We start from the raw sequence: 24,962 nt of genomic DNA, 5'->3' as shown, positions 1-24,962 counted from the left end.
GATTTCAACAGGTTAAGATAGCAGAGACATAAAAGAAAGATGCCCCGTGTTCATGGACTAGAAGAATTAATATTGTTAAAATATCCATATTCTCTAAAATGCCCATCAAAACTACTGCGGCCTTTTCCATAGAAACAGGAAAGATGAAATTTGTTTTCTCTCTCTCTCTCTCTCTCTCTCTCGCTCTCTCGCTCTCTCGCTCTCTCGCTCTCTCGCTCTCTCGCTCTCTCGCTCTCTCGCTCTCTCTCTCTGTCTCTGTCTCTGTCTCTGTCTCTGTCTCTCTCTCTCTCTCTCTCTCTCTGTGTGTGTGTGTGTTTGTATGTGTGTTCCATGTGTGTGTTTGCATGTGTACTCATTCATGTGTCCATGTGGAAGCCAGATAGTGACATCAGTTGTCTTCTTGTGTTTTGAGACAGAGTCTCTGATTCAGCACATATCTCTCCAAATAGGCTAGTCTAGCTGGCCAGCAAGCCTGGGGATGTTCCTATATCTACCTCCAGCACTGAAATTTCACGTGTGCACCCTGGGAGATGGGTGCTAGAAACAGAACTCAGGTCCTTATGTTTGCAAGCCAGCCCTGAACCCACAGCACCATATTCCTAACTCCCATTGCACAGTCTTCAGCAAGAGGAACAGAGAAAGGGTATCAAACGTATAGTGGGAAATATCAAGAAATGTACCATCTCCACACCAGACAGGGCACCAGCAGGCCACTGGGTGCTGGCGGGCTGTTCTCATCTCAGCAAACTCTCTAGTCTGGAGCTCCCAAAATCTCTCCACCCAACTTGCTATGTTCCCATGGTGGGTCACTGCCATGCCAGCCCCATGCATCCAAATACCATGTCTGGCTGGGGTGCCCTGCCACCGTACCTTTCTCTGGAACTCAGCTGAGTTCCCTCCTGATCGAAAACACCATACAATCTTAGTTTAGAGTCAACAGGTAACACAATTGCTGGGTACAAAAGCTAACATACCAATTAGTAAGCCATACGAAATTAAATCCTGGGGGATCCGCCATCTAACCTGGGCCTCTTGTACCTCAAAATCTTCTTCTAAAAAAAAAAAAAAAAAAAAAAAGGAAGTCGCCTTTCTTTTCCTCCCCCACCCCTTGCGACCTGGAAGTCCCGCCTACTCCTCGCCCAGTGATTGGTCCCCTGAAATCTTTATTCATTAGGGGAAGATCCTTGCCATACAAATGTGCTGGGGCTAAACTATATTACAAAGTTGTTGTAACCAAAATAGAATGGTACTAACATTTAAAACAGACACATAGGCCACGAAACAGAATAGAGAGCCAGAAATCAATATAGAAGAAAGACTATCAACTAACAAAATTATCATGACCTCACTATAGGAAAATATTAGGAGATTCAATACAATTGTTGAGAAAGCCATACTAGCCAAAGAGACATGAGAAAATGTGAAAAGTTCATGGTACAATACCAATATCGGGTAAAGAGACAAGACTCAAGAATCTGAGTTCTGGACCAGAGAGATGACAGAGGAGGTAAAATGCTTGCTGAGTGACAGTGGCTATAGACAAAGAGACAGGAAGTGATGCATATCACAGATGAGTGATTCTGGCCATCTGGATCCAATTAGCTTTAAGGAAGGACTCTTCAAAGTGGCATTGAATATCATCTTACGGAAGAAGTAAACTGTGCTGCATACTTCTAAATAACAGAACTGCAATAATGAATTCAAGCTTCTAAATGTAACCTCTAAAATAAATCATCTGATTAAATTGTAATAATTAAGCCCTTGGGAAATTAAGGGTAGATGTTAGTTCAGTTTGAATATACACTCTTGCTATCAAAGCACACTTATATTCTAAACATACGTAAATACCAACTAATGAGACAGCTCAAAAATAGACAATCCAACATTCAAATATTTACTGTGTAAGAAGAAAATAAGCTCCCAGTACGCATCAACTCCTGCTGTAGAGGTAAAAACCTAGTTTCCTTGAGGTTTTTTTATTAGACCATCTCGCAGTGAGGACTAGCCATCTACTTTACTGATGATAAGTCAGGAGGAGAGTGTCTGAGTTACACATATTTTTCCTTAGGAGAATAGTGACCTCCATTTCTGTATACAGGCTTGCAAATGATACAATCCTGTTCTTTTCTGTGGCTGAATAAAGCCCGTTTTGTATACGTACCACGTTTCCCTTGTCTGTTCAGCTGTTGGTGGGTACTTAGGTTAAATCCAGAATCCAGCTATTGTGAATCACACTGCAGTGAGGATGGAAATGCCAGTAAATATTTTTAATGATAGTAATTGAGGTTTGTTCAAATTTCAAACCCGAACAAAGAAATCCTGCAGTCAACCACTTGTGTGATTTATTTATTTATTTATTTATTTATTTATTTATTTATTTATTTATTTTTAAGTTTATGTATTTTTAAAATGTTTCCTTTTAGAAAGACTGTGAAGTGGTCCAGAAGACCTCCATGGCTAGCTCTGTACACTCTCACGGAAGTTGCAGACATGTATGCAACATCTATTTCACCTCAGACTTCTTGTGAGTTATGTATTTTCCCAGTTCGGTGTCTATCCTGTATCTCGTGACCATGAAATTCTCTGAAATACGCAGTGATATTTGACTTTCTGGGTCTAGCTTACCTCTCTCAGGGTAGTATTTTCTTTCAAGTTCTACCCATTTACTTACAAATTGTATGATTTTTTCCTTAGAACTGAGGAGAATTCTGTTGTACATTTGTACTGCAGTTCCATTACTTGTTCGGCAGCTGAAGAGCTAGTTGATATGTCTGCATGGATGGGAGAAATCTCGCACAGTCCCACCCATTGATGAAGAGCTGCGGGCAGGAAGCAGAATCAATGTTCTCTAGGCATGAGCACTCTGAGAGTTTATCTAATCCAAAGCAACCAGCCTTAAACACAAACACATACGCACAACACCACGTGGACACAGCATGTTGCCTTTATATGTAAATGTATAAATACATATATGTGCATGTGTGTCTATAACAATTTTAAAAGGAGAGCTCCAGGGGAGCATGGGAGAAGTTGGCATGGGAGAGAATGGGAGAGAGAGTAGAAATGATGAAGATGTAACACTTGTGTATGAAATTCCTTAAAAAAACAAAATTCAAAAAATATACAGTGAGTGATGAATTTTGTATCTTTGATACTTTTAGTTTACAATTGTTATGCTTGTGAAGAAGGTATGTGTGTACTACACACATGTTGGGGTGCATTGACCCAGGTATAGGCCAGAGTGTCTTCCTCAGCCTCCCCTCTATTTTTTTGCGATAGTGTCTCTCACTGACTCTTACCAAGTCAACATTTCAACTAGATGCTTGACCAATGAGCCCCCAGGATATTCTTGTCTCTGTTTCCCTCTCCCATTCCTCTAAGCACAAAGACTATAGGCATAGACAGACATGACTTGCTTTTTCATGGGTAGTGGGATCTGAACCCAGGTCCTCATGCTTGCATAGCAAACACTTTACTCACTGAACCACTTCCCAGATCCAGGAATTAGGTTTTGGGGACCTAAATCATAGTTTAAAGTGCTTGCTATTTACATGGCTGGAAACTCACTTGAAATTCCAGCGCTCAACAGTTGGGTTTTGTTCTAAACAGACTGATAGTGTTAAAATGGATAAAAGGGCTGTTGTGGATTTTTCAAACACAGCTCTTTCTCATTTCTGGCTATCATGGAGTCTGGGCCATTTTTATTGATCAATAAATTTTATTTCCAAATTAAAAATGTAGTATTTCAAGAGTTTACTTTCAGTAAGCTACAATATTAGGAGAAATTATGGAGCGGAAAGAAATTTCAAAGAATTGACCAGTGTTTTATAGTAAAGGGGAAAAAATTTTAAGGGTAACTGTTCAACTATACCATGTTTTCTCCATGCTGTTAAATTAATTGTCTTTAAAAGAGTGTTTGCAATGAGTTCCATTTGGCTATTCACTTCTATACCAGTTCCTTCTCAAGGTAATGACTGATCTTAAGAAACCGTCCCTGTGTAGTACTTGGAAAACTGAATTTTCAAAACTGTAGGGGACTTTAGTATGTCTTGCCAATAAAGATACTCTCACAATGTGTGTGCCATTAATTTGTCACTGAGCCATGAATAGGTCCAAATTCTCACACAAAAAAGTCTCTTCCAAATCAACTGATTACCATTTGCCATTGGCCATTGGAAAGTGGCCTATACAATTCTAAAGATCCAAACAGGGTGTGCCTTCTCACTGGGCACTGTCTGCAAAATGAACCCTCGCATAAAAGAGGGCACTGTGCTGCTACTTACTTAATTAAGTTGAATTCAATCGTCTTGGCCTGAGCCTGATAAATTCTTTTTCTATCTTCTGAGTAAACATTGCCTTATACTCTTCCAAGAGGGAAAGATGTTAAAGTATATTGTTATTCTCTTAGCACTTTCACAGATGAATTCTGTTTATTATTTTTCTATTGTGGTGTGTGTGTGTGTGTGTGTGTAATATATGTGTGCAAAGACTATAGGAGGAAGTTATTCAGTGCCCTGCCCTATCATTCTCCCCTACTCCATAGAAACAGGGTCTCAATCAGGAGCGTGACAGGTCTCAATGAGACTGTGTCTCAAAGAAATAACCTGAATCTGAGGTAGCCGGGCTGCCAGCAAGCCCCGAAACTCACCCTACCCAACACCCAGCACTAGGGTAAATAAACATACTGGAAACCATGACTGACTTTTAATGGACTGTAAGGATTTGAACTCAGAACCCTGTGTTTCCAGAGGAATCACTTACCCACTAATCCATCCCCCGAGACCTTCCCTTCTACTTTTCCCCCTTCAATCTCTTGATAATTCTACTCAACCCATGTGACACAGATGGCTCTCACTCCTTTCCCTTAGCCTGCCAGTTTATCATGTGAGACAGATATGTCTGACCATCTGTTCTGTTAGAGAACTTGTTTGGCAGCGATCATGTGGATCAAAGTGGACCTCATAGAGTAGATCTGTTTTTGGGGAAAGACCTTGGATTTTTCTCTGTGAGAGTGAAGCCTCTGGGAATGCCTCACTGCCCATTGCAGAGAACAGAGATGGCATTGGAGCCGAGAGAAGCCTAGGGGAAAAGAAGACAAAGCCTTGACAACATCCTCCTCGTTCTTCTTGTGCTTCAGGACTGCATACAAACTCACTTGTTGATTTAGTATGTTCTCCTTTTTTTTTTCCCCCTTTTGGCTAACTTGAATGAATTCTCTCTGCTATAATCGAGAACAGTTCAAGAGCTGACCAATGAGGATGAGAAGCCGTCAGAGAAGGAGACTGAGGAATGAGTTCTACCATCCTTTTCGAAGGGAACACTGTATTAGAAACACGAGCTGCACTTAGGTAATTTGAACATTTACCGGGTGTCATACTGGCCACCCTCATTCTGCCTTATCTTACACAATACCCAACATATAAAAGTTACGAAAATAGAACTGTGAGCTTGCTTTCAAAGTGGGTTGCCCTGTCTCTAATAACTTAAACATTTGTAAACCACTCAACATTAAGAACTGCTTGAACTCCATCTGTCTGGAGGAAGCTGCACACAGCTTAATTAAGCACTGGGCACCACCACAACTAAGACAAAGGCAGTAGAAACCCACAAATCAACATCCAATTCTTTAGGATTTGTAGCAGCTGTTTCCTCTGAGTGATTTCTCTGTCCGTGTGGGGATTTTCACATTGCTGCTGGTCCTTGGGGATGAAGCTGTGTCTGAACGTGGGCATTGCAACTGTAAACGGCCGTCTCTTTATAGAACTACTGTTCTGAGCTTAGGGCTGAAGCCTAATTCTCTGGACAGCACTTGGTGCAGCCTCACGTGACGCACCGTGGATTCGATTCTACTGTTTGCCTTTCCTAAGTGTTAACCTAGAGGAAAGACTCCAGCGTTCTGATTGGTAATAAAGGAAGAGTAGCCGCATACTGGCTTATTGTTCCAACTAAACCTTGGGGCAGTCTCCTGTATTTGAGTTGATATGCCTGATTGAGACAGCATAAAATATCTAGGGAAAAAAATTCAGATAAAAGAAAGGGTCTAGGTTTTACTTCACCAAAACAACAAAGAAACTTAGTGATTTGTGGCACTGTTGTAAATTCATCACAGGGATTACCTCAATAAACCAGTAACTACTCCTATAAAGCAGGTTCAATTATTAATTTTAATTCACAGTTGACAAGAGCAAGGCCCCAGAGAGTTTAAACGAGTTGACTAGAACCTACAGCTGGGGCAGCTAGTTAGAGGAGAGAAACAGTTATACCCAGAATCAACTGAAGGCTGCTCACTTGAAAGCTGGGTACTGTAACCCCTCCCAGAATACACTACAATAGAAAGAGCACACATGACAGGGTTGCACCATGCCTTCCTTCCCCAGCATCAGCTCTGGAAAGAACTGTCTTTGCAACGCAGGATGAATCATCGCATCTCCCCAGGCCTGGGTTTCTCTGAATAAGATGAAGGCTGGAAACTATTTGGATTGGACAGCCTCTACGTTCTCTATGACCTCAGATGTATGGGCGTGTCTCACCACATGTGCCTGCCTGAATCCACATACACTGGCAAGCATGCTTGCAGGAATGCCTACCATACTGCCTCAGGCAAAAACATAATTGTGCTGAGATTGCTACAATGTGATACTAAACCCTGAACCCCAGTGAGTTCCAACATTTACAGCAGCCCACTCTAGAACAGAAATAGTTTTGAAATCTGGCAAGAAAACGGGAAGACAAACAAACAAAAGACAAAAAAAAGAGGAAGAAAAGAAAGAAGGAAAGAGGGAGAGAAAAAATGTTGATCCATGTGATTTAAATGTGAATGCAAAACAAAACGACGAAACTCACACACCAAATGTCCCTCCTTTACCTGTTTCCTGGAACATTAACTTGAAAACTTGACTTTGGCTTATTAGATACGGGTAGCTCCCCTTTGGGAGCACGTGTGTTTTGAGATTTCTCTCCTTTTTTTTTATGATAGGAAAGAGAAAATGTCGAAGGTAGACCACAAATCCCAGCAGGAGGTACCCAGAACATCTTGAGGGAGCGCCACCCAGGAAAAAGAAAATTACAGCTGCACAGATGTAGGATGCATTCTGGTCCCGGGTTCTTCCGTTTTCCTGTCACCTTAACAGAGTTGTCCCAGCATGTAAGAACGTTGCAGTCGGTACCATGTTACCTGCACAGCTTTAGAGCAAAAAGTATCCGAAGTGTCTGAGGAAAATAATTGCATTATTTTTAGTTTCAGAGATAAATGCAGCACGAGTCAGGTGGAGAGGACAACTTGGGAGAACGGAACTGGAAACGCTAAAAATATTGCTTCCCCAGCAACTGAAATTTTACGGGAAAAAACTTAGGAAGGGCCAGAGAGGAAGATGAAGCTAGAATTTATATCTCTTAGCTGCCGTCGGTTTGGTATTAGGAGTGCTAAGAGGGAGCACACTGGGCTTCCTCTAAGCAGTGGGGGATTCCTTGTGGAACCAGCAAGGTACAAAGAGACAATGTTGAACTGGGAGGGAAGGGGAGGGAGGGGGTATGATATGTCTACTACGTCTAGTACCAGCCTGTGCTGGGAAATCCAACTCCTTTCTAGAAGCAGCCTTCTTTCTGTGTGTGCGAGCCTAGCAGACAGACGCCATGAGCGCTGTTGCAAGAAAGCCAGTCTGTGTTTGACACACGTGTTTCCCACTGATATCTGGAGACAGCCCAGTAGCTGGGAGTCAGCTTGACAAAACCGGATCGAAGTAGAGGCAGAGTAGGGTTTCAAAGCAGGCAGTGAGAGAGCGGGAATGCTGTTCAGGAAATTCTTCAGGCATGGGCAGGGACTTGGCTGCAGTTGTGCGGCTGGAAAATCTGACTGGGGCAGCTCCTGAGCGCAGGCAGGGCCTGCTCACATGGGCGGGCTGAGTGGCCGCCTCCATCAGAGCCTCTCAGCTTTCCCCAGGACCACGGGGGACTTTTCATCCGCCACTCTGTGAAACAGACAAGAGAGGTAGGGGACCGTGCAGTGTTTGCCTTACCAGCCTAGCTTCCTGAGTCCTGTCTGCTTTTCGTTCACCAACACTGGGAGAGGTTCAGGGTGGGAAGAGGTTGCATGTGTATGTGTGAATTAACACATTTCTGCCCCGTCACCTGGGCAGAGGGACTGGATGCTTCTCAGCTTTGTTTGCCGGGCAACGGTCCGTAAGATCTGAGTTTCAACAGCTCCGGGGCACTTAGGAAAGTTAGCACTGCACAGTTATCAACAGTGAGGGAGGAAAAGTGTGGATTCCTGTGCTGTCACCCTGTTCCAGCGGTCTGGAAGTTTCCCTTTCTGCTTCACGGGACACTTGATTGATTGCAAAGATAATCTCCGATGAAGATGTTCCCGTTTTTTTTTAAAGCTTTCAGGATTTTAAAAGGGGGTGTTCCATACAGGAAACTGTCCTGGTTTTGGAGGGAATCAGAGTGTGAAGTATCTATTTTGGAATACACTTTCTTTTTGGTTAGGAGCAGATGTGTGTGTAAGGGTTCCCAGTGTTTAATTTTCAAATGTGACTTTGACTTTCTTATGTGAGATTTGAATGGCAATAATACATTTGTGTAGAACTATGCTGGATTGTTATTCTGCCTTGGTAAGCAATTCCCCTTTTACTCGGTGGAAGAAATAACGTGTAGTTTAATAAATGCCTCTGTATTTTATAACAGATAATAGAGCAAAAGCAGAAAACAGTCATTTATTTTTGAAAAAAATCACTGTTAAAAAACAGAGACAAATAGTGCGAATGTTTTATCGACTACCCCATTTTACTTTCACCTAACTAGAAGTAGTGCCTTAAAAATATTGACTAATTTTTAGCAGAAGAGAACTTTGCCTCGCCCCTTCAATCTTAGTTCTTTCTCATACATATACACTGTATTGTAATACGTAGAGTAGCCTTCCTAGAACTACTTTATTACTCCCTTCTGCATATGTATTTAGAAGACAAGCCATGCAGTGCTACTGTTTTTAAGAGTCTGGCTCAGCTCAGACAAGTTTGGACTAAAACTCATTCATCCCCTTTCAGGGCTAGTCCGGAGGGGACTTGGGCAAGAGCCTGCCTAGGGAAACCAGAGCAAAGGCTGGAGTGCCTGAATAGGTCATTAGCAAAGAGCCACTAGACCTTATGGGTGCTTCTCTTAGATAATGGCGTGAGTTTTAAGTCAGGACCTGAACCTCCCTAAGAGGTCATTGTTAGTACTGAATGGTGAGGGGATAAACAGAGTGTAGATGTTGGGATGTCTCTCTTCTCCCAGTCCTGGACCTAAGAAAAGTAGGCAGAAGCCATGGTGTTTGTAAAATTCTCAGATTGGCAATTGATACTTACTTTCCTCACAGTTTTGTTTTTGGGGGATGGAATCGGTGTGTGACTGGCAGCTGGCTTTCTCAGTCATACACTTGTTTTCCTTATTAACCTCATCTTTGTGTCTGGAAGGGTTAGAGTTGGGTAGGGCAGAGCAGGGTGGGGCAGCTTAAAGTATTTAAGGACTCCCGACAGGCGAGGGAGGGCAGTTAGAAGTCAAGATGGACCATGGCTCTCCTTCCTGGTGCCTGGGCAGATTAGTAGCTAAGCTGAACCACAGCCAAGCACCCCTTGCCAGTAACAGAGACAGAGAGTGATCCGGAATGGCATGCCCCTCTAAATTTAGTACGTGTCAAGCTTTCTGCAGAAAGAGGCGTGACATAGCAACTCCGGGTTGCAGGATTGTGCGAAGCAGTGCCCAAACTGGGAAGAAACTCTGTAGTTTCTCTTTACAAATGAGGGAATCTCACATTCTCTTGTGATTTGAAAGAGGGTCCGGGGAAGAGGAGGGCAGAGAAAAAGAAATCTGGCACAGAGGTGACTCCAGGAAGGACAGAGGTGGGCAAAATAAGCATGGGACACCAAGGGAGATCTCCATACAGGAAATCAGCACAATTATTAGAATCCACCAGACACTGCTCTGCAGGCCTTCACCTGAAGGTAACTCAATCACAGTTCACAAGGCTGCTTTACCTTCCTCACAAGGAGAAACATTATGGTCAGCCTGCTCTGCAGTACCTTCTGGAAGTAATCAGAAAGCACATTTTATAAGAATAGCATTACCCAGAGGGCTCAGATTTCCAAAGCAGGAGAGAACAGGCTCTTGGGGCCTTATTTTAGCCTGTATTCCTTACAGAACTATTCCTGCAGGAACATTGAGTGAAGGGACCAGGTGGACATGAGCAAGTCACTACTGGAATGAAGCTATTCCAGGCTCTGCTAGACCTACTTTATTACAACAAAGTTTTGAAAAAGAAGATCATGTTCTGTATGCTTTTTTAGAGCAAAAAAATGGATGTTTGTAATTTTTTTTCTCCAAAGATATAGGACTGATAGACGATTATGTGTGATAACTACAGAGATACGAAGGGTAGCTAGCAGACAGGTAACAGAGACAAAGACACAAAGAGTGATGTGGAGTGAAAGAGAATAGAAAATAGACTAGAAGATAGATAGGCAGATAGATAGACAGACAGATAGATAGATAGATAGATAGATAGATAGATAGATAGATAGATAGATAGATAGAAAGACAGACAGATAGATAGATATCACAGAGAGTTGAGATAGGTATGTATAGTGGTCCAGAAAGGCACAGAGATGGAGAGAGGAGATAAATGATTAGTAGATGAGATTCATGATAGATGGTAAAATAAATAGAATATGAATAGATAGACTACATAGGAAGATAATCAACAGACAGACAAGAGGAAGGGCAGAGAGATCCACCATGACATTAGTCAAACCGCTGTTGTAGCCCCAGAAAATGGGGTGGTGTCACTCAAAAGTAGGGTCCATGGGCAAGTATAACTCACAGACTGAGGCCTAGAGTTTTTTGAAACAGGACAAGGAGTTCCAATGGGAGCTCTACTAATTTAAACTTGAGAAGGGCCCACAGCCAGGCAATTATATATTTGCCAACAAAAGACATTCCTGAGAAACGTTCCTGACAAGTCTGGCTTTATAGAACTTGCAGGCAACTGGAAGGGAATGGCTTTGGATTACTCTATTCTGGTGGAGGCCAGAGGCATTTTATTCTGTGTGTTGGGATTTTACAGGAGATTTCATTGGAAAAGAAAGTTTGAGAGCTGTGTCCATGCAGACTGCATTTAGCCATCAGTCCTTCAAACCCTGCTTCTAGTGATCAAAACCTTAAAGGGATTGTTTTCACACATACCATTGTAGGTCAGACTTTCATACCACTGTAGATCAGACTTATGAGCCCAGGAAGCACAGGGGCAGGAAGCACTGCTTTACCTACTTCCAGGTAGATTTTATATCCTCTTTCTCTCTCCATGTGTTGTCCACAAGCCCAGAAAGTAGCAAGAGAGGATGAAGGGAAATTATTTGCCCTCCTGAGTCCTTTAATCAGGATGGAATAACCTCATTATAGTTTCAACCTGATGCCTCAAAGCACATTGGCAGAAGTGGGTCCAAGCTCACTGGTCAGGCACTAACTCCATGAAGTAACCCTGCAAGGACTGTTCTTGGTCAGTCTTTTACTCTCTGGGACTGCAGTGGAAATCATAAACTGAGGTAAAGGATTTTTGACCAATGATGTGAATCAGAGTATTGTTAGCACCTGAAAATAAGGAGATAGTATGCGACATGGCTCATAGATGGTTATGACCAGAGTTCTTGACATTAAAAAAGAGAACCAAATATATTTGAACTAATCATTTATTTTGTTCTAAAGACATAAGCTCTAATACCACTAATACCAGAGAAAGAATTACTTGATTAAGAAGCACAAGCAGTCTAGCAGAGAAACGGTGCTTCTGGGCTCCTGACAGCAATGTGGGCTATGAGTGTAGGTTATGACTGTGATTTCAGTGTTCTTGCTCAGTAATGATGCCTTGCTACACTTCGGAAGACATATTAGACAGAAAACATTATACTGGCGTCTAAGAAAGAGAAGACACCTGAGAAGACACCAATGCCCATAGTTCTTAAAAATCTGAAGTAAAAGTTGGAAAATTCTTAGTTCTAAAAATGTTGCACACTCAGGTTTTCTCCTATCCAAGTCAAACTACCGGTCAAGCATAGGTCTTGTGAAATACCATTTTGACTTTTGCCTACTGCAGAAATCCTAGTATAGCACTGGTGGCAAATGCTAGAAAGATGTGACACAATGTCTTGAGTGACAGCTTCACTTGCTCTACCATGAGGCAGTTTGAGGGCTGTTTCTTCTCTTCAGCATGATCAACATGCCTCTGTGCACTGTGGAGCCCACTGTCTTCCTCATGACCTCTGAAGCCACATATGAAGGTGATGGTGGTAGTTGACATAGAAATAGGCTTTGAAAGTAGAATAAACAGTGTTGGTAGAAGTCTCTAAAAGGTCTTGGTTCCACTCTTTTCTGGATCTCAGAATTATAGGGCTTTTCTCCCAAGAGCAAAGGCTTCGAAGGTTCTTTGCAGCTTCTCAAAACCTATAATTTCTTGCAATCCCAAGGGGGCACTCCCCTTTCAAGAGTATCTGTTCATCCACTTTCATGAGTCTGGACATCTTGAAATATTTTATCCATTTCTCAATTGATCTTACCCATGTTATTGTCTTTATCTTCCTCTGTAATATATGAATTAACCTCTGTTTATATATATGTATATATATACACACACACATATATATATATATATACAGAGAGAGAGAGAGAGAGAGAGAGTGTGTGTGTGTGTGTGTGTGTGTGTGTGTGTGTGTGTGAACTTTACTCCAGTCATCTAAGCAAGAAAGAGAGTGGATGCCAGGGAGAAGGGAGTACAGCAAATAAATATGAGAGGATGAAATGACCATGTCATAGTACAAGAGCAGTAAAGCTGAGAATTGGTTTCAGGCCCCATTAGGATCCCAACTCTGTGACCTGAGCCAGATTTCAGTATCAGCTTGGACCCGAAATCCTAGTCTTTAAATGGACTACAATATAATAGCCAGAAAATGGAAAGAACCCAGATGCCCTTCAACAGAGGAATGGATACAGAAAATGTGGTACATCTACACAATGGAATATTACTCAGCTATCAAAAACAACGAGTTTATGAAATTCGTAGGCAAATGGTTGGAACTGGAAAATATCATCGTGAGTGAGCTAACCCAATCACAGAAAGACATACATGGTATGCACTCATTGATAAGTGGCTATTAGCCCAAATGCTTGAATTACCCTAGATCCCTAGAACAAACGAAACTCAAGACGGATGATCAAAATGTGAATGCTTCACTCCTTCTTTAAATGAGGAAAAAGAATACCCTTGGCAGGGAAGGGAGAGGCAAAGATTAAAACAGAGACTGAAGGAACACCCATTCAGAGCCTGCCCCACATGTGGCCCATACATATACAGCCACCCAATTAGACAAGATGGATGAAGCAAAGAAGTGCAGACCGACAGGAGCCGGATGTAGATCGATCCTGAGAGACACAGCCAGAATACAGCAAATACAGAGGCGAATGCCAGCAGCAAACCACTGAACTGAGAATAGGTCCCCTATTGAAGGAATCAGAGAAAGAACTGGAAGAGCTTGAAGGGGCTCGAGACCCCAAAAGTACAACAATGCCAAGCAACCAGAGCTTCCAGGGACTAAGCCACTACCTAAAGACTATACATGGACTGACCCTGGACTCTGACCCCATAGGTAGCAATGAATATCCTAGTAAGAGCACCAGTGGAAGGGGAAGCCCTGGGTCCTGCTAAGACTGAACCCCCAGTGAACTAGTCTATGGGGGGAGGGCGGCAATGGGGGGAGGGTTGGGAGGAGAAAAAAAAAAGAAAAAAAAAATGGACTACAATAATGTCTGCAGTATGATGGGTTGTGAATACACGTAAGGTGAAGCCCTCTGAAGAGTAAACATTTACAGATTTAGGCATACATGTGGTTAGCATTAACTTTTGTGGCATCAGGTAAACTGAGAAAAAGGAACTAAATAGCCAGATCGTGGTAAAGACAATCAGGCCAAGGGAAGAGGCTGCACGCTGAGTTGCAGGTCCCACCGTCCCTGTTACTTCACCTTTGCTGCCACTTGGAGAGGTGACTGTCCTCATTATTGCTTCAGACTCCTGTTGCCAAATGTGAGTCACCTCCTCTAAAGGAAAACTTGTAAGCTCTGGCCCCTGACCTGACTCTCAGCTGGGCCCGCAGAACTCAGAGGACTGTGTCACCATGGTTCACTTCGTGTATAAATCCTGTGAGATTGCTTTGGGAGCAGCTCTTTGCTGATGGCTGTACAAATGCTGGGGGTGTGTAGGTGACTGTGGATACAGCTGCCTTATTCCTCTCGTTTTAACCACTAAAGCAATGGTGCCTATTAAACCAATTAAAGCAAGAACGATTCGCTGATAAAGACAATACTGCCAGGGATCTGAGAGAGAGAGAGAGAGAGAGAGAGAGAGAGAGAGAGAGAGAGAGAGAGAGAGAGAGAGAGAGACCCTCTCTGTACAAAACACATTTCCAATTCCTCTGATAGGATCAGATTCACTTGCAAATGCCCTGTCTTCCACAGGATGTGTTTTGAATGCCTGGAGGCCCTGCCACTACTTGCCAAGGTTGAAGTGGTCAGCCACTAATTCTGCTTTCACTGAGCTCCGAGTTAATAAGTGGCAGAGTGAGAGTCATTCTTCAAGCAGACCCTTAGACAGTGTCTCACTGTAATAACTCTGACTGGGGTTGTGCACTGGGCATGCTATAGTTCTTGAAAGAAGGCTGCTGAAAGGCAGTTGTCTGGGAGCAGAGCTGAACTGTTCTCCAATTCCAGTGAGGCCATGTGGCTGTCTTTCTTTTGTTAAGATCTTCCTGGCTCTTTTCCTTTGCTGGTTTATCCAGTGTTACCATTACATTTCCACTGTGTTTTCTCTCTTGTTGAGTACCTATCTGTTCATCACAGTTGCCATCTGCTTTGCTCTAGCAGGCAGGGTGCAGGGAAGGGATGAGTCTGGACAGTGTAACTTTGACAGTGCCATGGCAAACATTGGTTCCAACATGGACTGTGTACTTTAGAAAGGATGGTGGCCTCACTATATGGGAAAGCTGTCCACAATATACACACTAAGACTCCAAATAGAAGACCTCAAAACAACAATCCTATTAATTCATTTCACTAACAAAGTGATTCTGCTTTGATTTCCTGAGACTGGCTTCTAACTCTGTTTGTAATCCAGATTGGCCTTAAATTCCCAATGCCTCCATAGGCTCTGTCATGGCTGTGTATAGCCATGTTCAGGTTATTTTTTTTTCTTCCTTTGAAATTCATTACTTAACTACATCCTAATACAACACATAAAACTATGAGTATCTAGGTGACCCATTAGTACAAAAGATATGCATCTATGGTCTCTCTTGCCATGGCACCATGGCAGATGGATTCTGGGAAGCTCTTCTTCCTTTGAAAGGCAAATGCCTCCTTCACCCATTTGTGCTACCAATGAGAAAGCGTTTATATGGCTTAACTCTGTTTGCCTCCGGAGAATTTTCTCAATAGAACTCTAGAACACAATGACTCAAAGGACCCTTTCTCAGTTTTCCTGAAGTGGTATTTATTGGATGGAATCATTAAATTGGGGTTTAATTTTACATGAGAACACCATTGAGATGGGTTGAATATCTTATTAAAGGGAAATGCAAAAGCTACTACGGTGGCTAGGAGCAGAAGGCTCACAGTGAGATGTTCAAAACAGTCACATGAATGGAAGCTAGAATTAAAAAGCTATAAATATGGGAGAAAGATGATTCACTGTATCTAGGGGTAGGGATTGTTTAAGAAAAGGATGAAGATGGAGAGGTGGCTCAATAGTTAAGAGTATATGCTGGTTTTTTTGCAGGGGACCAAACATTGGTTGCCAACACTCATGTTGAATGGTTCATTATCACCATACCTCCTGAGAGGCATGAGAGGAATTTTGAGAGTGATAAATGTTTGCCTGTATTATTTACAAATAAGCACAGATGTCTAAAATCCATTGAGTTCCCTAGTTACTATCTGCATATATTCACTGCGTGAAATTGTATCTTGATAGACAAATGCATTTGTATATGTACTCCTCAACTCATAGCATGGACAAAGAGTGCTTCACAAAACACCTAACATTTTTTTAAAAGTTTTTATTTATTTCATGTGTATACGAATGTCTGTATACCACCTTCAATGCAGGTATACAAAGAGACCAGAAGAAGATATCAGATCCACTGAGACTGGAGTTATAGGTGACTGTGAGTTTCCTGGTGTGGGATTTTCCTGAGATTGGAGCCTGGGTGGTCTGTTAGAGCAGTCAGCAGCAGATGCTCTTGGCCACTGAGACATCTCTCCTGCTCTGTCTTATAACTTTATCGTCATGCTTGTACCTATAAAGTTCAAAATTTTATATAAAATAAAATGATAGAAAAATGAGATAAACATCTCCTTTTAGACAACAGATTTCATTTCCAGCATCCAGGGTCACAGATAATAGCTGACGAACTTTGCCAACCAATTGTCAAGGGAGAATCCCCTGAATCAATGGTAATTTTATGGAACTACCAAATCACTATAGAAGGATGCATCCATTTGCTGGAGCTGTTTTTCATGCTGCTATAAAAATTTATGGGTTTGAGAGGGTTTACTTCCCAGGAGAAATATACCTATTCTTAGAGTAACACATACTCTGACTGAATTATATGTGGCACTTAATCAAATATTATTTTGACAAACTTAATATTTATGTTCAAAAATTCTGACAAAGATGATTTTAAATTAAATTCTTAATTAGTAATCATACTGGTCTATATGGGTATTTGCCTATATCTGAGAGCATTTTAACAATGAAAAGAGAACAGATTTTTTTTTTCAGCCAGGGATTGCTTATTGCTTTAACAGACTGAGTGACTTGGGGAAAATTAATAAATCTCCTGGTTTCTCAGTTGCCTTCCATGTCTAACTCACACATTAATAATCATATGCTATAATGGTTAAATCAGTTCAGCAAAACATTTAAAGCCAGGTGTGGGGACAGGAGACTAGAGGATTGCCAGGAATTTGAATCCACTCTGGGCTACAGTTGAAGATACCAAAAGACAGGAAGAGAGCATGGCCCTCTAAGTCAACTAAGCAGGGCTCATAAAAGTGTGCAAAAACTGAAATAGCAATCACAGAGCCTTCATGGGTCTATGCTAGGTCCTATGCATATATGTAATGGTTGTTGGCTTAGGGTCTTAGGGGGACTCTGACAGTGGGAGGTGGGGGTATCTCTAACCCTTTGCCTGCTCTTGTGACCCCTTTCCTCCTACTGTCTTACTTAACCTTGATGTGAATGAGGGTTCGTAGCTGGTTGTACTGTATCTTGTGCTGTGTTTGGTTGATGTCCCTGGGAAGCCTGATCTTTTCTAGAGGAGAGGGAGCCTTGGAGAAGTAGAAGGAGGGGAAGCTGCAGTTCGATGTATTGTATAAAACAAAAATAAGCAAAATTTAAAAAATGAGAATAAATAAAAGGTTTATAAGGAGTTGTGCTGTATCAAAGTAATTTACTCATGGTTTGCATAAAGCTGGAATTTTCCTTGAGTATCAGAGAGTATTTGTGTAAATGCTTAAGGAGAGGGAAATGAAACAAGAGTTCCTATGGGAAAGACTGAGGCATGGGATTTCAGGGAAACTTATACTTTCTCTATTTAGCAGACTTTTATTACTAAATATTCTGGGACCTTAAGTACCTGCAACTCCTGAAGCCTACTTTTCTCATCCATTAGGGAAGGTTGGGGACTTTATGTTGTCCACAAAACCTTCAAGCTTTGGGTCTCAAGCTTCATTATATTATGTTGCAGACTTGTCCTTGAGCCACAGAAAAGCTGTGGGAGCTTAGCTATGAGTGTCCTTGTCTGGCTTTTGTCAGGAACATCCATGGGGATTTAGAAAGCTCTGGCCCTGTGCAGTGATGGGTGCCTGGTGAGCTGAATGGATCTCCAGACAGTAGCCATGATAGATGGACATGGCTTTCTTTGCTTATACAGATGACCAAATTAAGCCTTCAGTCAGGACACTGATGACTTCTGTTCTCACACATTCATCTCTGGTCCTTAACTTATAACATCAAGTGCCACACTCAGAAGAAGTCTGATTTCTTTATAAAACCAAATCTCCGTCAGTTCTTGAGAGTCTTTAAAATTCTTGTTCAAATACGGCATTCATGAGGCTACCCTGCCCCTTGATATTTTCTCCAAGGCATTCATCCTATCATAAATAAAATACACTTGTGTTTTTCTGTTAGATATCAATCTCCTCTATCACTACTTCTTATCTGCCATAAGACCTGGGAGAGGGCCTTTTTGTTTGCTCATTGAGGTAACGTCTAAACGCCCAGAATGCCACGGGAGGACCTGAAGAAAAACTTGGATTTGGCAGGTGGTGGCAATGCTTATGAACATATAAATGCATACCACAGAACTTTGTGGTACTTCTAAGTTCCTTGTTTGTATTCAGAGAAGGTGGGGTCTTTGCCTCATTTCCCCGGAGAAAGCAGGGTCTTTACATTACCCATTATATAATAATAATTAAAACAAATGTCTGAGTCCCAAACCTAAATAAATCCTACTTAGAAATTCTTGAGAATATCCCTATATTCCTTGGGTCCCTTATTTCTTTATTGGTGAAATGGCTTTAAGACTTTGAACCTTCCAGCAATTGTTAGTAATAGACCCATTTGTATGTCTGATGCTGATTAGTATGACTGCACATGTATGTATCAGTTACCTTTCTGTCTAAGGCAACTTCAGTAGCATCTCGCACTGGTGAACATTAATGATCATAATGACACTGAAGCATCTTCTGGTTCATTAGAAGAAAGTATATACTTATATGCAAATTAGATGCCCTTTCTACTTAATATTTATATGCTAGAAGCTCACCTATTTGTGTGTGGACTCAGCTCCTAATTCCCAGAGCTGTTTCCAAGTGCTCCTGTGACACCAGCATTTTGGAGTCTTTGCTCATTTTAACATTTATGTCACTACTTTGTCCTCTGTCCCTGTATGTGACTTGTACCTCTTTCCCTTGAACCTCTGCTTCCTCACTCTTTGCCTATGAGTAATGGCTTTCTCTTTTCCTTTGCTGCTTTGCCAGAACCTTTACCTGCTCTTGAACTTCTGGGCTCTCCTATGCCTTGCCCCAGGCATCAGAAGGATCTGTTAGCTGTCCTTTCCCAATAATCTCCACATTGGGAAACTGCCCTGTCCCTCCCTTCTACATGTTTCAGGTCTAGACCTGATCATGTCTCCCCAGAAGATATCAGTAGCCATGGGCTTGACTCCAAGCCTCCATTCTCATCTGTGACAGCCACTTGCCTAGAGCAATGCTGTCATCTCATCCTTACAACTTGCTTCTGCAGTGGTGGTTTACTGCTGCCATCGGTATCATAGCTGAAGTCTGACTAGAGCTTGTGTGAGCTCTTAGCATACCCTCTTAGCAACATGAATCCACACTTGTTTTCAATTTCTCCCAGCTTTCAGTGATCTAGAAAACATGCTTCACAACATGCCAAGTGAACTCCTTCCCCCAAGGCCTCGCTCCATACCTGCTGGGTCTCTTTCCTCCATGGGTGCTTCCCCTTATGTATCCTTCTGCTTATTCACTTGTCCATTTCTCCCTCTGATCTCCCCATGATGGAGGGCTTTCCCTGGAGGAGCCCTCCAATACAGGCAGAGCAGCAGACATCATCCTTCTGCCTCTGTTTCACTTTTTTCTTAATACCATTGATTGCAAAGGGTATGGACATGAAGTTACATGTTTGTTTGCATATTAGACTTTCTGTTGCAGAGATGGAATTCCTGGTTTAAGATAAAAGCAGTGAAGATGTATTTGGGCTCAGGATTTCAGAGGTTTCAGTCATGATGGCAGGAGGAGGTGACAAAGAAGTACAGCATGAAAATTAGGAAGCAGAGAGAATGCTGTCTCCCTGGTCTCCAGTGACTAGGATGATACTGCCCACATTGAGTGTGGGGCTTCATCTCTTACTGAACCCTTTCCAGAAAAAGAGCTTCCACAGATACACCCCCATCTGTCTTGTATGCATCTGCTAAGGATTTTTCAATCGGATTAAATTGATGATCAGTATTTATGATCAGTATTTCTTTGTTTTCTGGGCAAATGTACAATGTCTACCAGTGTTAGAGGTCAGTCGTGTTGCCTGGTGTCTGCATAATGTAGAAACTCTCAAGTACTGGTTGAAGTATATTCAGGAGGGAGAAAAAAATATTCAAATTAACCTCAGTTACACACATGCGCGCACACACACACACACACACACACACACACACACGCCATACAATTTAAAATTTTTTAGCTATTCTTTTTTTAAAAAAAGTGTTGTGATTGTGTTTCTAATTGCAGCTCTTAGGAGGCAGAGGCAGGAGGATCAGGATATCAAAGACTAGCCTTGCCTATAGAGAGAGTTCAAGGATAGCCTAAACTATCTTGGACCTGGAATTCTGTCTCAAAAAAAATCTTAATTTATAATTAAATAAATAAGCAAGTAAACAAATAAATTCCTACATGTTTTCTGTTACTTAGTTAAGTAGGACAACTTAAATTTAGAACAGTCTGTAATTAGCTCATCCTAGTATAAAAACGGCAAATTCAAATGTGCGTGTGCTTTGAACATGTGTATTGAACATGGGCTCCATATGTATTGATCATTTCTGGAATTATTTCGTTAAGTAGTAAAGTGGTTGCCCCAAGGCAGAAAGGCTAAACATGGGATGGGATTTTCTTAAATGTCTAGTCTTTTAAACACACACATCTGTCTAATTTTCAAAAAAGTTGGTTGAATTTATATATCTCAAATCTCAGGAAGCTAAACTGTAGGATTCCAGACTTTAAAATCAATCCAAATATTCCTTTTAAAAGAAAATGTTGGTCTTAGTCTGGAAACAGTCATTGGCTTTCCTGGATAAATTTTGTGTGAGAGAAAAAAAAGTTGATTATTACATCAAATCTCAAAGTGATGTTTATTAAAATTTTCTAAAGTTGTGCCAGATACTGATAATCCAGGACTAATGTTAATATGTCTGAATGAAAACAGCCCTTCACAGCAAATCGTTTAAAGCCAGAAAGCTCAAAATTATCATGGCTAATAGAAGGCTGTGCATGTGCCAAGATAATCCAGAATGGTTCACATGCCACAATCAGCTCTAAAACCTCTAATGAGTCCGTACAGGAACTTCTGCCTGCTATGTATAAAAACTCATTAGGAGTTGTGCAATTATGTAATTGGGGTTTACTTTTTCATGTTACCAGAAATGTTGACATGAGACATCACCCAAACATTACAACCCACCCCTCCTGATTTACATCATACTCATTTTCAAATAAGAACATACAGGGGCTTGTCATTCTGCAATTAACCCTAGCTCTGTCAAAGAAGTGTCATCCATGTGCTGGCATCTATCCATTCTCTACAGACTCAGTGCTTTCTCTTTTCTGGGTTCACTCAAGTTGTGGTCGTATGCATGGTGTTGAGAAGCATGAAGATTGCTGTTGAAATCTTTGGAAACTAGCCTCTTTCCTGTTCTCACTTTGTCAAGACTGGCTTTCTGGGACCAGAGTGGGTTGATTGTCTCTGTTTTCTTTGATGAAATCTTTTGTGCTTTCTTCCTGGCAGCTAATTCTAATTCTCGAGTGTTTGCTGTCGGCCTCTCGTCCTTGACTTAGGAGGTTGAGGAAAGCATAGATGGGACCACTTCCATCCTGTGAGGACCAATGTATTCCACAATGAACCTGTAGTACCCGATACATGGGGTAGTTAGAAGTTTGGTTTGCCTTTAGCTTTGTTTGTTTCTTGAAAAGACAGGGTTCTCCTTGGAGGCAAAGTCTGTGTTTTGCCTCATTTTTTTTCAATGCATAGTATATAACTGAACAGATAACTATACTCATTTTATACCTAATTACTTTTGTTAATCTTTCAAACATGCTACGGCTGTAGATGAGTGCTAGACTGCTTACCTCACTTGCATGATACCCTAGGTTCAATCTCCAGTACATCTACAAAATGGACTATATCAAAGCATCTATTATATTTTGAGCATACTTCCTCACATAGTTCTATACTCTGCCTTATGGAACAAGATACCATGATGTATAATGGTCAGCAGAGTCAAACACCATTAACAAGTTAACTGTCAGTCAATGCCTTCACTGTGAACCATCTCTGGTTAGTAGAGCTAACTAAGATCTGTCACATTTTACATGACTACGAAAGAAAAAAGAAAAAAATGAAGACAATGGTAACTTTGATGATATAAATATACCTTTAAATTTTATTTTGTATTTTAAAACATCATTTCCCAAAGCCTAATGTATTCTTATACTGCAAATTATAAGACAGACCTTGTAAGTATATTACAGATAACTCTTACACTTACGAAGAAAGAATTTTATTCTTATTAAAAGGAACGTTGTTGAAACTAAAACATTAACAGAAGACAGAAACTTGTTTCTTCTGGCAATAACAAACCATCATATGTCAGCGCACCAAGCATACCAGCTGTGTGGTTTCGCCTAAAACAATCTTGTGGTCCTCTATTTCGCAATGAAATGTGAGATAGACAGTAGAGGATTTTCCTAAGCAATTCCTTGATACCAACTGTATTTAGTAAGGAGTATCATCAGTAGCATTACCGAGCTCATGTCCTTAATCCCTATGTTTGTAGGGATTCTCAGTCTTGGGACAGAAGTGCACACATCACCATGAACCTCTATGGCTTTGTTAAGAACAATGGCTATGGTGTCTAAGTACAAAGCTTGGCCCAGACCCTACTAGTCCTTAGATTTTCTTTATCCATTCACTGTTGAGCAATACTTAAGCCGCTTCTGTAGCTTGGCTCTGTGGGTAGTGCCATAGTAACCATGAGTGTGCAGGAATCTCTGTGGTCTGTTGACTTAGGGTCCTTTGCACACATGGGAATTGTGCTAATAAGTCTAGTTTTAGGTTTTCCAAGGTGCCCTCCATCCTGATTTCCACAGTGGCCGGACAAAATTGCATCCCCAGATGCCATGTTCCATTTGCCCACACACTCATGAGCATGTGTTATTAGTTGTTTGCAATGATACCATTCTGACTGGGCCGGAATGGGCTCCCAATATAGTTTTTGGCTTTTTATTTCCATGATGCCTAAAGTTACTGAAAACAACTTCACATATTTAATGGTCATTTGTACTTCATTCTTGAGAACCAACAGTTCATTTCATTGGCCCATTGTTTGATACAAGCTATTTGCATGTATTTGAATTTAGCCTTTTGAGTTCTTCATGTATTCAGCCACCTAATCTGGTGGGTAGGATATTAGTCAATGACTATTTATGCCCATATAATAGGAAGGCAAGAGAAAGTTTACAATATCCATCCCCTGGAAAATAGAACCCGATTGCTCTTTATACATGAGAAATAGATTATATTTAAGTCAGCTGGACTTGTTTATAAACAGGTGAACACTAAAAATAACCCCATAGAAGTGTGGAGTGATGATTTGGATGGAAGCCTTCTTGGCACTAGTATGAAGAAAGCCAAAGGCTGTGCATGTTTTCACCTGCTGTCCTCTGAGTGCTGCTTGTTGGCTTACACTTAGAGGGTCTGCTCTACTGAGCATTGCAATGGCTTTCATGTCCTCATTTATTGAAAAGACCTGCCAAATGGCACATTTGTGATGCCATTGGAGATTAAGAGGGTTTTAAAAACCAAGAAGAGGTGGGTCTATATTCAGAAATACGCCTAATGTTAAAATACTCTACAAAACAGCATAAAGAAAATTTTGAATACTAATGAAAATTAACACTGCCTCATGATTCTTTTTTAAAAATATCATATGTACAATGTATTCTGGTCATATTCAACCCATATTTCCCTCATTACTTCTCCAAGATGCTCACACACCACCTTCCAACTTCATTCTCCTCTTTTTAATAACTCACTGAGCCCAGTATATGTATGTATGTGGGGCTACCCACTGGCATGTGGTTGAGCTAAAAGTCACACCTTTAAGAAAACTGAGTCTTCAAACCAGTCAATGGCAGAGAACACCTTTAATTCCAGCACTTGGGAGGCAGCCGGATATCTATGAATTCAAGACCAGCCTACCCTAGTTGACATAGTGAATTCTAAGACAGCCAAGGCGATACAGAAAAAGCCTGACTTGAAAAAAAAAAGTGACTACTTCTCCTAGTTATGAACTGTCAATATCTCCTCAGCTAGGGATAGGGGCTCAGGAAGCCCTCTACTTACATGCTGGAATGATGACTGTGCAGGTCTTATAAAGCCTAGTGAAGACAGCTACAGCTACTGTAAGAACAATGGTCCTATCATATCTAGAAGTCACTGGTTTTTGAAGGAACTTATTATTTTCATCATCTGTATAAGAAAATGTTCTAGGAAACATATTTAGATGATTATGATTTATTTCCCCTAACTGTTTACATCTGTGCAATTACTGAGTGTGTGTGTGTGTTGCTATTGAAGACTGAGAGAAAGTTGTTAATCACCATCATGCAACAAGTGCATTTAACCATCTGGAAACTGTAATACACTTTGCAAGTTTATGGGTTGATTTTGATCTCTTATACTGCTGTGGTGTTTCATTGACTTTTTAATAGACCCAAACTTCTCACTAGGGTCTCCAGGGCCCAGCCTCTTGTCTTTAGCCACTTTTCAATCCTATCTCAGGTCCATTTCTGTCTTTAACTGTCTCAAGCCAGACCCGTGACTGCCTATGCATGAGAGTACTGTCTATGCTCTCCCACCCCACTGCCTAGGATGGTTTTGAGTCTTCTTGTGCATTCCCCTCTTATTATTCTTTGAGTCTCAGCTCAGATATTACATCTTGATGAAGTTCTTTCCTGGCCAGGCATTATAAAATGATTTTCTTAATACTAAACTAGAGTTAGCCGGTGAAGCTGGATTTCATCTTCATAGAGGTACAACG

General features: G+C 41.3%; 1 protein-coding gene across 6 annotated transcripts in view; it reads left to right on the top strand.

The window, feature by feature from the left end:
* Sgcd (sarcoglycan, delta) overlaps positions 1-24,962 on the top strand; it is a 981,842-nt gene that overhangs the window by 566,898 nt on the left and 389,982 nt on the right. For 2 of the 6 annotated variants that reach the window (NM_001109029.1, NM_001134826.1), the window contains exon 1: positions 7,717-7,987. The exons of 3 other annotated variants lie outside the window; for them this stretch is intronic. The gene's annotated coding sequence lies outside the window, so the exon portion shown is untranslated. Of the gene's footprint in view, positions 1-6,877; positions 7,988-24,962 lie in introns of those variants that run through there. One more of the 6 variants, XM_063269591.1, reaches the window with a different exon arrangement.

Source organism: Rattus norvegicus, chromosome 10 (genome assembly GCF_036323735.1).
Source record: "Rattus norvegicus strain BN/NHsdMcwi chromosome 10, GRCr8, whole genome shotgun sequence".
NCBI classification, from domain to species: domain Eukaryota; kingdom Metazoa; phylum Chordata; class Mammalia; order Rodentia; family Muridae; genus Rattus; species Rattus norvegicus.
The sequence above is the reverse complement of the archived record's forward strand: the minus strand, read 5'-3'. Positions and strand labels throughout refer to the sequence as shown.